Source organism: Cricetulus griseus, chromosome 3 (assembly GCF_003668045.3).
Source record: "Cricetulus griseus strain 17A/GY chromosome 3, alternate assembly CriGri-PICRH-1.0, whole genome shotgun sequence".
Lineage (NCBI taxonomy): Eukaryota > Metazoa > Chordata > Mammalia > Rodentia > Cricetidae > Cricetulus > Cricetulus griseus.
Genome location: NC_048596.1, coordinates 89,679,288 through 89,697,432, shown reverse-complemented (window position 1 = coordinate 89,697,432; position 18,145 = coordinate 89,679,288). Strand labels below are relative to the sequence as shown.

At 45.7% G+C, this 18,145-nt stretch overlaps 1 protein-coding gene and 1 non-coding gene across 2 annotated transcripts in view; one reads left to right on the top strand and one right to left on the bottom strand.

Annotated features, from left to right (window-relative positions):
• The window catches only part of Irag1 (inositol 1,4,5-triphosphate receptor associated 1), a 148,393-nt gene that overhangs the window by 102,990 nt on the left and 27,258 nt on the right, over positions 1 to 18,145 (bottom strand). The window lies entirely within an intron of this gene.
• LOC113835097 lies at positions 17,961 to 18,095 on the top strand. The gene has a single exon (XR_003484331.1). It is a non-coding gene; the product is annotated as a small nucleolar RNA SNORA70 (small nucleolar RNA).

Genomic DNA, 18,145 nt, shown 5'->3' with positions numbered 1-18,145 from the left:
TTGGGGATGCATTTCTGTCTGACTGTCACTTGCTTTCTATCTCCCCTAGAGAAGTCCCTGTCAGATGAGACAAGGTTTGCCCAAGATCACAGGCAAGAGTTACCTCTGCTCGGGTGCCAGGGCTGTCATCTGAAGCCCAAAGTCCACAGGACTGGTGTGACAGCACCCTTTGCTCTCTTCTTGATTTCCCTGTTTGGAGAACAGCACTCAATAACTAGCCCTGGGACCTGAATTACTAACTACAGGCAGGACAGCTAGCAGAAGTTGCCCGATTCTAGAGAGAACCAGCCTGAACTAGGCCCCATCCCCTCACCACTGGTAGCAGCTGTGTGCCTGTAAGCTACAACATCCTGAGTTATAACACTAGTACTGACGACTCAAAGAACACATCTGGATTAGGTCTGAACACACTTGCACTTACTACACTAGAACTTGGTTCTCCATCTCCCTGCTCTGATTCAGGTAGCTCCCCAAGGTGCAGGAGCAGAGTTATCATCTCTCCACCTGGACCCTGGGCATTAAACAGACTGTCAAGCCACATTGAAGATGGCTGTGGAGCATCCCAGTGGCCCTGTGGAGCTACTCAGTTGACAAAGCAAGGAAAGGGAGATAGCCAGAGCCTCCCCAGCCAACATCCTTCAGACAGCAAGATCTGACCATCGTGTGTTCATTAAACCTGAGTGCTGTTTAACAGGACAAGCCTTAGAAGTGTTCCATCTGTTCATTCATTCAAAAATGATTGACTCTGAACACTCAGTAGGCTCATTCTGGGTATGGAACACACAGTGTGGACTCTGTCTCACAGACTTCAGTCTCCCAACTGCTAGAGGCCATTTATTATGTAAACAATCCAGTTTCCTCCCAAAAACTCCCAGAATGCTTTATCCCCAAACTAAGAGCCCCTGGGCCTATTGGGAATTGGGAGTCACATGGTTCTTACTCAACCTACCTAAGACACTGGGTCACTTGGTAGCACCAAATACACTAGCCCTAGTGCCCCCACCTGTAAAGCTGGGGGACAGATATATGTCCTAGCAATGCTATGGGGTTATGTGACACTTCATATCACAGCCCCAAATGCAGCATGAGGGTTTGTTCTCCTCTCACTATCCTCTCAAGAAACAGGATCCAGCAGAGGTGAATGGGGCACAGGTGTGGGGGGGGCAGGGGGATGTCAATAGCAGAACCTCCAGAGATGGTCAACTGTGGTTAAATCAGCTGTGCAGCTTCTCTGTGCCTCAGAAAATACATGTATAGGCAATGTCTTGTTCATGTTGTGGCAATTACCACAGTTTTCCTTCCCAGAGGGTCATAACGGGTGCATGGAAATGACTCAACACCACACATATGGGAGGAGACATAGACTTGAATACAAACAGCCACCTCCAACACATGTACACACATGCCACTGAATTATGAACCAAATACAACAATGACAACTATTTTGTCGCTCTGTTGAAAATCAGAGGCCAGTATTGGAGGTGCTCACAATTGTCAGGAGGGAACCCATGTAGACTTGCTTTCAAATCCTAGCTCTGACCCTTCTGTGTGACTTAGGCAAGTCACTGAACCGAGAAGGAGGTAGTTGCACATGCCCAACTGGCATGTCTTACCTCTTTGTGGGGAGGCTCTTCCTCCCAGGTCCTGCCTCACTTGTGCTCCAGCCTGGCAGCTTCCTCCTCCTCCATGCAGAATGAAGCTCAGCCAAGTACAGGGCTTCCTGGCTTCCTATGCCACCCTAAAGCAGCCTGAAGAGTGTTAAAGAGCAGCAGCTGTCACTTGTGGAGGCAGGAGCGCCAGCCAGGGGTCCTAGGCCATGCTGTTGTTTATGCAGACTGTGAGGCCTCTCCAACTTTTACAACTGTTTACTGCGCAGAAGGGAGCCCAGCAGCTGGGCCTCTCCTGGGCTGTGCTCTCCTACCTTCCCTTTGAGAAAGCCTGTCTGAGTGCCACTCACTCTAGGAATAGCTTCCAATGACCTCTGGAGGGGTACAGGCTGGGACACACACACACACACACACAGAGAGAGAGAGAGAGAGAGAGAGAGAGAGAGAGAGAGAGAGAGAGAGAGAGAGAGCCATGAAAGGGTGCAGGATGTGATAGGCTAGGGGACAGGCACAAAAAGAGAGATGGGCACAGAGATGGAAACAGGAGCTGTGAACAGAGCACAGGTCAGGGAGGTCAAGCTTAGAAAGGAAGTAGAGTCAAGGATGGAGATGGCTGTACCAACGGCGGTTCACATACACAGATCTGAGGGGAACAAAGTAGAGACACAGGAAGTCCCGGGGAAGAAAATCCACCCTGCCTATCTTGCACAGCTCCGTCAGGCATTACTCTACTGCCATAAAGGATCCCACAGGAAAGCCAGGGCTGAGGGTCCCAGTAAGAAGCCGCATCTTCACCCCAGGCTGCGTGTGCTTCCCAGCAGCAAGCAGAAGGGGCAGGATTTAGTGAGGATCCAGAGTTTCATTTCTTATTTAAAACTTAAGACAGCAACAATAAAAATACTCGGCTAAAATAGCACCCAACCACGCCACTTCCCCTGCAACCTAAAGTGAAGTGCCCCCATCCCAGCGCCCTGTACCTTTAAGGAGGAGAAGGCGCCTCTCTGCTTCCCTCCAGGCTGAAGAGGCAGGTTATTCTAGGCAATAGCGATGACTTACCTAAAACTGAGTTATTCCCCTTTCCTCCCTGGCCAGCCTCTCTTCACTCTGGGGAGCTTTTACCATTTAAGGTCAATGTTACATCTGGCTCCAGAGCTCCAAGCTGAAAAGCTCTGGCTGCAGAGCCCCGGCTGCCTGCCTCCTCCTCAGTGAGGGGCTGGGATGAGGGGCTGGGACTGGGAACCAGAGTTCCACCAGGCCTCCTGCAGCCTGGCTCTGGGGATAAAGGCGGGAGAAGCCTCCCAGCCAGCTTCAGGGCTCAAGGAAGTTTGGGCCTGAGTGGTAGCCCCTTACCCTGGGCTCTTGCAGGGGCACCCCTGTAGCCGATGGCAGTGCCTAGGGAGGCGGTTGGAAACCCCGACGCTGTCCTTGCCAGAGCGGGACGAAGGGGACATATGCAGAGCAGCCTCCCACCCCTGAGTGTCCAGCAAGCATGTGAGCCTAGATAAGATCCTGGCCCAGTGCCAGGAGAAGCTGGGAATGTTTCCTGTCCCAGGGATTTGGGGGTGGAGGCTACTCCCATCTTAAACCCTCAGGATTGCCAGAGAGAAGGGCATAGAGAAAGGGATTAGCTAATTCCAGGCCTGGCAGCAGCCACAAGGGTCAGTACCAGCTCCTCCACTTAACTGTCCTATAGCCTTAACATAGCAAAGCCTCAGTCTGTTCGTCTCAGAAGTGGGACAATAGTGAAAGATCAGTACACTGAGGGCCAGGGTCTCATAGGTTCTAGAACAGCATGGATGAAGGTCTTGCCCCCACCACACCCCTCAACTCGGGTGGAGAAGGCTGCCTCTCTTCTGGAAGTCCACACCCTGCCAACCAGGCTTGTTCCTCACCTTCCTCAGATATGGTGCCCAAGGCAAGGATCACAAAATGTCAACTTTAAGACAACCACATGGGGGCTCCACCATCCTTTCTGCCATTAGAGAAAGCCCTTGGGTGGGGTAGCCAGATAACCATAGGATACTCAAATTTAAATCTCAAATGAAATGCAATTATTTCCATATAAGGATGTCTCCGATACTGCATGAGACATGCTTGTGCCACAAGATTGTATGCCATTCATTTGAAGTTCAAATGTAACACGTCATTTTACTTGCTAAACCTGAGAACTCCAGCCCTGGCCATCATTTGTTAGTCCTGAATGAGAGCATGAGGGATTGGAGCTCAAAGTCCCATGGCCTCTCATCTTCTGCCAGGATGAGCACAGGCCCTATCTCCAGCCCCTAGCCACAGACCAGTCACCAGAACAGGTGCTCTCAAACTAATCTGTACCCCAGCGGCACTCCGTTCTGTGCCAGGCTTGCTTCCAGCACACCATCCTGGCCTCTCTCCTTCTGGGTGTTGAGTAAGCTTCCTGCTGGGTAGCAAATCTGACTGTTGGCCTTATTAGTCACCTTGTCCTGGGGATCCACATCTGTCAGTGGATGTTCGTCCCACTGGCAAGGCCACCTGTGGAAACTACTAACATCGACCGGCTGTCTAGCTGTGCTCCACCAACCTCAGAATGACTCCAGTCTCTACCCCTGGACTTAGAGGCTCTGGACTCCTCTTCCAAAAATTCTAATTTCATGGATCTGAGTCTGAAACAAGACACAGACATCTCATCCAAACTAAGGTCCTCTGTGACTCAACATTCCTAACTTTGGGACATGTTGCTCTAAAGCAGTGGTTCCCAACCTATGGGTCACGACCCCTTAGGGGAGTTGATGACCTTTTTACAGGAGTTGCATATCTGATATTTCCATTATGATTCATAACAGTAGCAAAATTACAGTTATAGAGTACCGATAAAATAATTTCATGGTTGGGGTCACCACAACATAGGAACTGTATTAGGAAGGTTGAGAACCACTGCTCTAATAAAGGGATCCCCTGGTAACCAGAGGCTAAAAATGAAGCCTAAGGCTTTGTGTGCTTACGAGTGTGTGCACACGCTTGTCTGTGTGTAAACCACTTAGTAAATGCCTGCTGTATTCCTAACAGTGCATTAGATACTTTTGGTGAAAGCACGTGTCTATCTCACAAGTGTCTTAATAGACAGAATTATTGTGTTTTGCCTTTGAAAACAAAGGAAACACCTCTTCAGATGCTCTGTGGCCTTGAGTGCTTGGGTCCAGATGTGAAATGAGGTGGTTCCATCTACAACTCCTTCCTCTTCACTATCTACCACTCTTTCCACCATGGTTCTTCCCCCAGGGTCCTGGATGCCTACGTTAGTCTCTGAGCCAGCACTTTATGTTTCTCGATTGGTGTTTCTCTCGGTAGAGGCCCAAAGCTTTCACCAGACTCACCAAGCAGTCACCAAGTGGCTTTTTTAAACTCACTTCAATTACAAGCATTTTGTAAAATATCACTTGGTGAATGTGCAAAACGGAACAAGCTCTATAGAGGACAACCAGCACTGTCAAGGTTATGAGGCTTGTGCCCTTTGACCCCATTCTACTTCTAGGAATTTATTTTATAAACAACTCCCACACTTGGGAAATGACAGATGTACATGATTACTCATTGCAGCATTGTTTATAAAAGCAAAGAGATTAGGAAGGACATAAATGTGCACTACATGGGGGCCACAAAAGAAAATGGAATGCAGTCATAACAAAGAAGGAGGAAGCTATTGCTCTAGTGATGGGAAAAGGCCCCTAAGACAGTGGTTCTCAATATCAGATATTTACATTATAACTCATAACTAGAAAAATTACAGTTATGAAGTAGAAATGAAATAAATTTATGGTTGGGGGTCACCATAATATGAGAAACTGTATTAAAGGGTTGCAGCATCAGGAAGATTGAGAACCACTGTTCCAAGATATATTGATACATGGGGAGATAGCCAAAAGAACATCTTCTACCACATGGGTGGGAAAAATTCGTGTAGATGTTATTTACATACATATGAAGACACTTATGTTCATTCACAAATACCCACACTCATAACTGCATACAAAAGCTGACACAAAAGTCAATAATATTAAAACATTAACCCTGGAAAAGGAATCCAAGTTATAGAATAAGAATGAACCACGGGGCTAGTGAGATGGCTCATGGGGTGAAGGTGCCTGCTGGCAAGCCTGACCCCCTAAATTCAATTCCCAGAACCCACATGGTGGAAGGAGAGATCTGACTCCATCAAGTTGTCCTCTGACCTCTTCATGCCCACCATGACACTCACATGCTCTCATGCGTACATACAAAATAAAAATAAAGAAACTTAAAGACTAACCACTGTATTCACTGTGTCTTATCATACATTTAAGATCTTGGGCAACAAGACTAAGTCACATGTTTACATTCAATAATAACAGTAATAATAAAACAAAAGCATTGCTCCCCATGTACCAGAGATTTAATTAATTTGTCTTCCAGCACCACCTCCTCTAACTGTCAAGAGTACTGGGAAGATTCTGACTAAAGGTTATTAGTGTGTGTTTTTTTCAACTTTTATTTTGGAACAATTACAGGCATACAGGAAGTTATAAAAATAGTAGAGTCCCAAGTACTCCTTCATTGGCGTCTCTCAATGGTGGCACTTACATCACAGTTATGTATTTCAGAACCGGAAAATTGACATCAGGATGTTACTGTTAACTAGATGCTCTTATCCCCATGGTTATTTTTTAAATGTAATCTTTTCATTCATGCACTTAAAATGTTCATTGATGGGGCTTCAGGGACAGTTAAAAGCATGCACCACTGTTACAGAGGACTCTACTTCAGCTCCTAGCATGCAGGTTGAGTGGCTCACAAGTCTGTAACTCCAGTTCCAGAGGATCCAACAGCCCCTCTGACCTCTGTGGGCACCTGCACTCACATGCATAGATATACACATATATACATAATTAAAATAACAATTAAAGTCAGACAATGGTGGTGCACACCTTTAACCCCAGCACTTGGGAGGCAGAGGCAGGTAGATCTCTGTGAGTTCAAGGCCAGCCTGGTCTACAAAGCAAGTTCTAGAACAGCCAGGGCTACATAGAGAAACCCTGTCTCAGAAAAAAAAAAATTAAAAACAGTGTTGACTTTGTACCTTTGGTGAGCTGATCCAGTGCTGCTGATGGAATGTGGTAAGAACACCTGTGACCTATCTGTGCCCTCTTAGTGACCCCTAAAGTCATGTGACTGTAGCATCACTGAGGCCTAGGATCCAGCAATGCACAAGGAGTGCTGACCACAGCTCTAAAAAAGGAACTGTGTCCCTCGCTGTCCTGGTCACGGAGCTTCACAGCTTGCCCAAAAGCTGACTTTTAATCCTTAAAAGAACACAAGCAATTACTCTGGCTATATTTATCCGTGTTCTGGAGCCACACAGGGATTTGGCCTCACTCTACCAAAATCTCCAGCTCATCACTCATCCCATCAGCAACCATCATGTGTCCTCAGCAAAAAAGCAACGGACCAACAGAGGCATACTGGCCCACAGCTCACTGGCCCACTGGCTCTTGACTGGCCATCTGACCTTTGGCCAGGAAGAAGTTTTAAGGTCCAGGAAAACAAAAGCTCATCCTGGGACAGAGGGACGCCAGGGGAGGAGATTTGGCTTCTTGCCAAGAATGCAGCCAGTACTCGGGCTGATTGCTAGACAGTTTCTCTGGGTGCTTGACTTCCCTACACTGTTAACTTAGGGACTCTGAGAAGGCTCAGCACTTAGCAGACGCTGAATGAATGCACAATGAGAGACCAATACAGCAGGCATGGCAGCCAACAGGTATCATTCACTAAACTCAGGATCAGGCACTGTGCCAGCCACTTTGTATACATGGTCTAAGGATGCCACCATTCCCAAATACACATGATGTGCAGCCCCCCACCCCCCATCCTAAATGAAAAATTCGATGTGGAGAGCTGAGGAACCTTGCCTCCATCTTGCAGTTTGTAAACTCCAGGCTCTCTAATTCTAGGGTCCCCAAGTAACCAACCAAAGACCACAGACTGAAACACAAGATCCCGACCTCTGTCCCTCTTCCAAGATAATAGTATCCCTTTCCTCCTGTCATCCCAATAAATTGCTAGCAGGGACTCCTTAAAAAGGAATGTATATTTAAGCTGGGAGTGGTAAAACACACCCTAATCCCAGCTGTTGGGGGAGGAAGGGTTGCTAAGAAAGGAGAATAGTGAGTTCCAGGCAGCCTGAGCTATATAGAAAGATGCTGCCTCTAACAATAAGTAAAGAGAGAAAATAAGGTAAAAGAGGAAAAGATAATAATATATCTCAGCCACAAAAAGAACAGGAGGGAGACATTTCTTCAAGTTTGCAAGAGAAACTGGAGGAGTGGTGGCCTATAAAATCAGGGCCTGGGACTGGGCGGTGGTGGCGCATGCTTTTAATCCCAGCACTTGGGAGACAGAGGCAGGCAGATCTCTATGAGTTCGAGACCAGCCTGGTCTACAAGAGTTAGTTCCAGGACAGCCTCCAAAGCAACAGAGAAACCCTGTCTAGAACCCCCTCCCCCCAAAAAAATTGAAAATTCGGGGCATGGGAGCTGAGCTCCACACAACATACAAAGAAGGACTTCTAGAGCCAAGAAGTCGCTTATACCTGCTCTGAGGTTCCTGAGAGGTTCAGGTGTGACAAGGACAGGAATGAGATGGCCAGAAAAGAGGTGATAGAAAGTTCTGGGCAGAGACAGAAAGGAATGGATCGAGGTAACCTTTGTATAAGATGAATGATTTTAGGCTAAAGTCAGAGAGAGCTATGAACTAGGTATTGAGTATATTTCTTTTTCATAGACAGATGAGTTTATAATTCTGAAAATATTTTCCATATGTTTTAGCATGAAGCACAGTATGATCAATGAGAGCCAAGTTTTTCACTGTCAACTATAGAGAAAGAATAGAATAAATCATGTACTATACTGAAATGAATGAGAGACAGAGAGATGGTGGATAAAGATGTCAATAGATGATTTCTTATGGAGTTATATCTCAACACTTCATTGTAAACTAAAAATAATGTTACTTGGAAATGTATTTAATATATATAACCTACCCAATATCATCACTCAGCCCACACTATATACACTCATTAACAAGTGGTCTATTTTATAAGAAATGTGTGATAACTTATTGATCACCTATATCTTTTTTTTTTTTTTTTTTTTTTTTTTGGTTTTTTCGAGACAGGGTTTCTCTGAGTAGCTTTGGAGCCTATCCTGGCACTTGCTCGAACTCACAGAGATCTGCCTGCCTCTGCCTCCAGAGTGCTGGGAGCCCGGCCTTGATCACCTATAACTTAAAAAAAGAAAAAAAAAGAAAAGAAAGAAAAGAAAAAGAAAAAATTAGCAACAGTTTGGTGTGGACTCCAAGTTGTTTCCAGTGGGTTTGTAGACTGAGTGGGATCTGCCTGCCATTCACTGCCACCACCCAGTATGTGGGAGAGTATGATATAGCATATTTCTAGCCTGGCAATTTTTAATTAACATTTTTATTTCTACTGAACAACTTGTAAAATTGAAAAATCATTGAGCTGAACCATCATAATCCAGGCACTATCTATATGTGTCCTTATATAATACATACATAATAATTACATATGTGTATGCATACATATGTGTATGCATAAGTCTCCCATTTTCCAGCTCTGGCCACTGAGAAGACCTGCAATAAGGATGCTCCAGGAGCAAGGAGCATATTTTACTCTCATTTTTTTTGTTTGCAAATACTATTCTCCAATAAAAAAAGAACCAGTGTCTTTTCCTTCTTTCTCTCGTGTGTGTATGTAGCACACATGTGGGGAGGGCCATATGTGGGCATGTGCATGTGGAGGGCAGAGGCTAATGACAAGTGTCTTCCTTAGTCACTGTCCACCTCACTTTTTGAGACAGTCTCCCACTGAACTTACTTAGAATTTACTGATTTGGCTACAATGGCTGCCAGCAAGCCATAGGCTTTTTCCCTGTCTTGGCCTCCCCTGCACTGGGATTACTACCATCTCAACTACTAGGACAGGGAAAGTGTGAGGTGAAACTAGAGCTTTTTATGCCACAAAGCAAACAATATCAAGATGTCCAAAGTATGTAGGACTTCTTGAAAAGGCTCTGAATGGCCATATCTGAGACAACATGAGTGTGCTGGCTAGTTTTATGGCAGCTTGACACAAGCTGGAGTCATTTGGGAAGAGGGAAGCTCCATTGAGAAAATGCTCCCACCAGATTGCCTGTGGACAAGTCTATGGTGCATTTTCTTGAGGGGTGATATGGAAGGGTCCATCCAGATCAATTTGGGTGCCCTGGGGCAGGTAAGCCTAGATGCTATACCATGAGGCACAAGCCAGGAAGTAGCACTCCTCCACAGATAGTCTCTGCTTCAGTTCCTGCCTCCAGGTCCTGTTCTGACTTCCTTCAGTGACAAATTGGTGTGTGGAATATAAGTTGAAATAAACCCTTTTCTCCCCAAGTTGCTTTTGGCCATGATGCTTTATCACAGCAATAGAAAGCTAACTAAGACATTGGACAGCCAAATAAATAAATAATGCTAGCAAAGAGTTATATGCCATTGAATAAAATAAAAATTATTATGAGTTCATGCTGATAAAGACAAACCAAGGAGAAAGGGAAGTTCTACTTTGCAGTGGAACAAAATCTTTGATAAATGTAGAAGAATGCTAAAACTAGACAATCACGATTTGGCAGTCATGCTATTTATTGATGGGGAGGGGACACTAATGGATGTTAAAACTCCAGATTGAAAGTGTAAGAGTCATATACATTTGCATAGTCTCAAAATATTTCCTCCATGATACGCTAGTTAAGAAGCTTTACATGGAGAAACTTGGCAGAGTCAAGAGAACGGTGGGAGAGACCGACATAGGCACTCCACAGCATTGCTTCCACCATGCTTCTGCCAAAGATGCGGGGCCTGAATCTCATCACCAGGGCAGACTCAATTCCAAAAAAACCCTTCAGGATGGCAGCACCATTATATTATTCCTCAAAAAGGGGGCCCAAGTGTCCTAGCAACTAAATGTAACAAATGATCTGGGGTTTTCTTGGGACATTTGGCAAAATTTGAATAAAGTCTGTAGACAGTTCCAGGGAAAAGAAGAAATGATAAATAAGTAGACTATGAATGAATAAATCATACATATTACACATAGGTAATATGTAAATGCACAGGGTCAATGACTGGGCAAATATGACAAAATATCAGTATCTGAATATCCAGGTAAAGAGCATACAGTAATTATTACTACTGTTCTAGAAGTGATTTACTGGGGACAGAGCAAATAAGAGGAGGGCCTGGAGATCAGAAATGACAAGGGGACTTGGGGCAGCCAGAACAACTTGGAATCCAGAATTAGAAACACATCCTTGCTAAGAAAGACAGACCCAGGGGGCTAGGGAGATGACTCAGTCAGTAAAGTGCTTCCTGCACAAGCATAAGGACCTGAGTTCAGATCCCAGCAACCATGAGAAAAGCCAGTACTGGGAAGGTAGAAGCAGGAGGATTTCTAGAGCTCAGAGCCAGCATAGCCAAATCATGAGTTCAACCAGAGACCTTATATCAACAAATAAGGATGAGAAGGACTAAGACACCTGACATCAACAGCTAGCCCCACACGCACATGAATACACATGCATATAGGAAGGAAGGAGGGAGGGAGGGAGAGAGGGAAGAACAGAAGGAAGGGGGGAGGGAGGGAAGGTGGGAGGGAGGGAGGGAGAGAGGGAAGAAAACACAAAAACAAGCCAACTTTGGGCATCTGGGTAAATTAATTCATGGATGCTTGCCTGCTGGGATCTGCTAGGTTCCCATTCCATACCAGGTCAGGCAGGGAGGGAATAACCTTCTACAGCCCCTACTCTTTATAGCCATCTTTCTGACCTGCTCATGGGAAGATAGGGCCGGAAGGCCAGAAAAGCTGCAGAAGTCCAGAGGAAAGAGACCCCTCTGGGGCCTGGGGCAGTGGAGGAAGGGCCTTTGGAGGTGCTACAGGTGGGCTAGGGGAGTGAGAAGACAATGAAAGGCCCAGTGGCCAGAACAGATATCACAGCAGAGGTTTCTTGGAGTTACAAGCACCAGATACAAGCTCCAGCTAGCTCAAGTGGAAAAAGAGCATGTGCCAAGGATAACTCAATCTCCACAGGCCTAAGGACAAGAGAGGAAGTGCACACAGACCCCAGGGGAACAGAATGCTGTCAGAACCCTGGCTACTGCTGTCTCCCACAGACTATGCTATCTTCCCCCACTCCTTTTCTCCTTGTCCCTTCTTTAGCTGCACACTCGTCTGGCTATGGCCCATAATAGCCTTACAGCTCCAGGCTTGTCTATGCCTTCTTTCAAACTGGCAGGAGAAATCCAACCTGCCAGTGTGTGCTTAATCAGGTCTCATACACCATGAGCTGCCTTGGGGGCATAACCCTAATAGGTCACATAATGATACCTGGGGCCATCATATAAGCACCATGAGCTGCTTTCCTGGGCTATGAAGCAATAAATGATGTCACTGAAAAGGAGTGAGGGAAGGACCTCGCATTTACCAAACTCTCACCACATGCTAAATGTTTGCTGAGTGGCCAGATGGCAAAGTGAGGTGGATTTTACTGTTCTTATTTTACCAATGGAGGAATTAAGCTTAAAGGAAGTTAAGCACTCATCTGGGATCTCAAAGGTAGAAGGCAGCAGCTGAGAATATAAATAGAAGCTTGCCCAAGTACAAAGTCCACATTCTTTCTTAAGGGACATTCTGCTTGGGGACTTGCTATGTCAAAGCCCATGAGGACCACAGGACTTAGTGTAAGAAGACCGCGGAGGTCTTACAGCCTCCATGTTCTTGCTATGCTAAGACAGCCCTCTCTTAGTACCTTTTAGGGCCTCAGACCCCTGGAAATCTGATGAAGACTATGGACTCTGTTGCCAGGTAACCCACACATCATAGTAAATTTGGCTGGAATGTATAGACACCCACACACACCCCTCCACCCCTCCACTGCCCTCCTCAAGTCTCTCTACAGCATTCCCAGTTACCAGGGCTTCACCTCCCTATTTCAACTCTGCAGGACACAACAGATTGCTTATCTCACCAAAGGAACAGTCCAACCTTTCTCAGATTCTCCCTCCTGGCTTCCCATGGATTTTCTGTTGGATGGAGAAGTGAAAGAGATGTGAAGCAGAAGATTTTTGAGGTTTTCGAGCTGACATTCCACAAGATGAATGCTAACAAAGGCCTAATTTTACTAATCCTGAAAGGGATGCACTGGCCTTCCTGGGTCACTGCCTGCACCATGCAGCCTTCCTCCCCAGCCTGGGGCATAGAGCTGTCTTTTGTAAAGCCTTTGAAGTTGCAAAGAGCATACATTACTTTTTAAGAGCAACCCTAGAGATGTTTTGTAAGCACCTTTCTTCAAGTGACTGCTAATTGAATTAAATAAAATAGCTGTTTTTCATAATGATAAATAGAGAAAGAAGAGGGATTGGGAAAACCTATTTGTTCCTCCCTAGCTCCCTGATGAGCAAATGCTGAACTGTCTCATGCTAAATTCTCAGACCTAGATTCTCCTCTGTAAATACTCATCATTAAGAATATCTTATCCAGACAGAACTAGACTCCCTTAATATAGATGACAATGGTGCGGATGGGACAATAAATGAGGCCACTGGTAGTGGGTCCCAGATCTAACACTAATGCACAAACTGACTTAGCGGAACCCATTCTATATGGAAAGATACCTTGCCCAGTCTAGACACAGGAGTGGGGGTGGGGTTGGGAGTGGGGGGTGGGGGGGAGAGGTGCCTTGATCCTGCCTCAAGGAGATGATGGAACAGACTTAGTAGACTTCCTAGAGGAGGCCTTGTCCTCTCCTCCTCTCTGAGGAGCAGAGGGGAGGTGGGGGGTAGGGGAAGCTGGAGGAGAGGAGGGAGGGGGAACTGGGATTAGAATGTAAAAAATAAATTAATAAAAAAATGTTTAAAATAAAAAAGTACCTTATCCAAGCTCAAAGTTTTAAAAGCTATCTGTACACTGAAGACCATTTTCTCCCTATCATGAAAATCTATGTGTGTCTGTTCATATGTGTCAGTGCATGTGGATTCACACATGTGTGAGTGTCAGAGGTCAACCTGACGTCTGCTTTCTCAGGAGATGGCCATCTTGTTTTTAAGAAATGGTCTCTCACTGACTTGGTTTGCAGATGTGGCTAGGCTGGCCAGCCAGTGAGCTCTAGGGATCACCTGTCTCTTCCTCCCTGATAGGATTGTCTGTGCTTGTCACCATGCCCAGCTTTTCCCGTGAATTCTGGGTCTAGAGTTCAGGTCCTTATGCTTGCACAGAAAGTGCTTGACCAACTGAGCCGCTTCCACATTCTGAACACTGTGAAATGTCTCCGTCCAGCTTGAGCCTGTCTCTCAGACCCCCAAGTCAAACATCCAACTGTTATTCAACACCTCTTGGATGTCTTCAAACCCCTTCAAATGAACACATCCAACCTGAGTCCTTCTTCTTCCCTCTTCTGTTTCTCAGTAAGCGTCAATCCATCCTCCAAGTTTCTCAAGTATAAATGCAAACAGTGCCCGTGACGCCTGTCACAATCACCACATGCCCCACAGGAAACTCATCCAAAAACTCTGCCAGCTTATCTACAAGTGTCCAGAATGTGACCATTTTGTTGTTGTTGTTGTTGTTGTTGTTGTTATTTTGCTTGGTTAGTTTTTTTGTTTGTTTTTCGAGGACAGAGTTTCTCTGTGGCTTTGGAGGCTGACCTGCAACTAGCTCTTGTAGACCAGGCTGGTCTCGAACTCACAGAGATCCACCTGCCTCTGACTCCCGAGTGCTGGGATTAAAGGCGTGCGCCACCATCGCCTGGCTAATGTGACCATTTCTTACCACATCCCTCCCCATACTACTCTAAACCACCACACCTCTCGGTAGTATGATCGGCTCAGTCACCCTCTAACTGCCACTCAGTGCAGGAAGAGTGATTCAATGCAATTGTGTTAGATCTGTCACTCTTCTTCTTGTAATGCTCCAGAGGCTTCCCAAGTATCCACCATAGAAAGCGAATATGGGACCATGAGTGATGGTGTGTGATGTAACTCGAGCACTCGGGAGACCAAGGCGGGAGGAGTGTGAGTTGTAGACCATCCTGGACCACATAGTGAAATTTCACCTCAAAATGGCATGAATTTTACAGCTATTACAGAGATCCACAACTGACCAAAATGCATAGAATAAATAAGCATGGGGATGTCCAGCTCTGATTGGTGCATCTACAGTGCAAAGCCCACACCTAAGGCTCAGGGAACATCTCTTCTGAGGTGGACTGGAAAAGATGTAAGAGCCAGAGGACCAGGATGCCTCCTGTGAGATTGTGTCTTCCAGCAGTAACAGGGAAGCTGCTCCCATGAAATCTCAACACAGGATCTGCATAATGAGAGGGACAGGTTCATTCTCTAAGATATGTTACTCTAGAGAACCCTGGCTAATATACTGACTCCACCATTCCACCAATTTCACGTCCACCCCTGTGCTCACTATTGTACCATGCCCTTCCCCAGCTGGCCATTCTCTCCACGTGCTTGAGTCTCTTCTATAATCATCAAATCTAAAGCTGCCTCTTCCACCCTGTAGCTCTCCACCCACTCTTCCATTGCTTTATTACACTTATCACTAATAAATTGTTGTATATTTAGCTCATTTTGTCATCTGTCAGATCTCTAGTGCCTTCAACAGCTCCTGGAGGATGTTTATATTTCATACTTGACTAACTTGGAGGATGGGTTGGCCACTCACTGAGATAAAGAAGACCAAGGGAGGTACACACTCAGGAAACATTTAGCTTCCAAGATGAATGGATGAATGGACTGCAGATCTACTAAGTATATTCTGACTCACATTTACACAAGAGTCATCTCACATTCAAAGAACTCTTAGGTGTTAAAAGCCAAGATGTGAACTGAGATCCAAGGAAGGAAACTGGAAACGTTTAAAGGGAAATGGGGAGGGGTTCAGAGGAAAAGAAGCAAGCAAACACCCAGGAGCAAAGCCTGATTGTACACTAAACCAAACTCACCTTGGAGTACACTCCTAAAACTAGTGTGTATCTTCCAGTTAAGAGGCTGAAACACCTTATGCAAGGTCACACAGCTACTCTATGATGGAACTAAGCCTAAACATCCTAAGGTCTGTGCTCTTTCCTTCAAAGAAAAGGAAGTCGTGGTTTCCATGGCTAAAGCAGAGTTCAAGAACCACCTCAATCCCCAGGAAATAGATTTTTTAAAAGAATTTATTTATTTATTTAACATGTATACAACATTCTGCTTCCATGTATATCAGCACACCAGAAGAGGGCACCAGATCTCATAACAGATGGTTGTGAGACACCATGTGGTTGCTGGGAATTGAACTCAGGACCTCTAGAAGAGCAGTCAGTGCTCTTAACCTCTGAGCCATCTCTCCAGCCCCCAGGAAATAGATTTTTAAAAAGATGCCTGATGGAGTCAATGCCATCTAAATCCAAGTTAATAAAAGGAGGATGTTATAAGCAAGCCAGGCAGGCAAGGCTTTTACAAGAAGGCAGGCTACATCCTCTGTTCTTGGCAGCAGCTTGCCGGTTCATTTACTCTATTGAGCCAGCCATCAAACATTGAGCTAAATGTCTGCTAGTTTATTTTCATGTTAGTGTGACTAGAATACCTGAGACAATTTAAGAGAGGGAAGGCTTATTCCAGAGGGAGCCATCTATCACTCACAGAAGGCATGGCAGCGTTCCTGGCTGCAGGAGCATGTGACAGACCACGAATCAGAGAGCACTGGGACGGGACTATAACCTTCAAAGACCAGCCTCTAGTGACTACACATGCTAGCCAGTTCCCATCTTCTAAAGGCACCACAGCTCCCCAGCTAGCACCAGCATTTGGAGAGTAAGTATTCAAAACAGGAGCATGAGGGGCAGGGTTCCAATTTAAATACTAACAACATGGTGTTTGCAAGTGATGGCCCTTTTGGTTGTTGCTCTGTGTGCAATGGTCTGTAGCCTCAGCACCTCTCTTATTTCAACAATGCCTAAAAATTCGCACAATTATCTGAGCATGTCCTCCAAACATGGAGAAATATCTTCGTCTCGGAACTCACAAACACACGAGGCAAAGTGTTTGTTTTCGTAACCTTGAACTTTCACATTTAAAAGAAACCATGTACTAGACAAAAGAATTCACTTTGGATGGGAGCCTTCTTTTGTGGTCTTCCTTCCTCTCTCTGGATGAAAGGTAAGCATCTCAGAGCCTCTGAGCCTGCTTGGGTTTTCCCAGTGACAGTGCCAAGGGGAGTAGAACTTTGCTCATGTCTCCTAAATTGAACTAATGCCTGGTGTGATTTTCTGGATGTTGAAAGCATCTTGGCATTGAAATACAACACAAGACCCTGAGATGGGTACTTGGATCATGGGTCCACAGGAACAGTGAGTCCTAGCCTGTCCTCATCTGCTACCTGTTGCTGTGACGACAGACCAAGAACAACTTGGAGAAGCAAAGGGTTTATTTGGTTTACACTTCGCATCACAGTCCACCTTTAAAGGAAGTCCAGGCAGAAACCTAGAGGAGGGACTCAAGCAGAGACCATCAGGGGGATGCTACTTACCAGCTTGCTTTTAGACTCACATCCATCCACTTTTCTTATACCTCCCAGGATCACCTGCCCAAACATGGTACCTCCCACAGTGAGCTGGGCTGTTCCACATCAATTGTTAATCAAGGCAATTGCCCCACAACTTGCCTACAGGCCAACCTAATGGAGGCATATCCTCAGTTGGGGTTCTCTCCTCCAAGGTTAACTCTAGTTCACATAGTGTTGACAAAAACTAACCAGCACAGTCCCTTACAGATGCATGATCCTTGGCAGTGCCATGGCTCTGCATGTGAGCTACCATTGTATGACCCAGAGATTACCTACCCGTGCTTTGAATTTAGGGTATAAGAGGTGTTGGTGCTAGTGGGATAAAAAAATTATATAAACTAGAGAAGCTATGACAGGGACCACCATGCAAACTACAAGAGATGGAGAAATGGAGTTCACCGAGCATAGAACTGGACTTAGCATCAGCTACTGATGGAGTTCCAAAGGTGCCAGAGCACATTCCAAAACAGGATGGAGTTCAGCCGGTGGAGTCCTTGCCTAGCATGCATGAAGCCCTGGGTTCAGTCCCCAGTGCAGAAAATACAAAACAAAAAAACAAACAAACAAACAAACATAAACAACCTACAGGTGTCGTGGGACATGCCTGTACTGCCAGCACTCACAGGTAGAGGCCAGTCTGGCCTAGAGACACTGTGTCAGTACATAGAAGTCAGAAGAGTGGGGATTTGCAGCTAATTAAGCCAATCAGGTCCCTTTCCCCATGGGAGCCTGGTGTGCATTGGTTGCAAACAGCAGCCTCCTTGGTAGTATATGCAGTCTATTGCCTATATGGGCTGCCCTAAGGCACCTTGGAGACAATTTTCTCAGTTACTCAAGTTTCTGATCTCAATGATATCCTCAATCTAGGCTC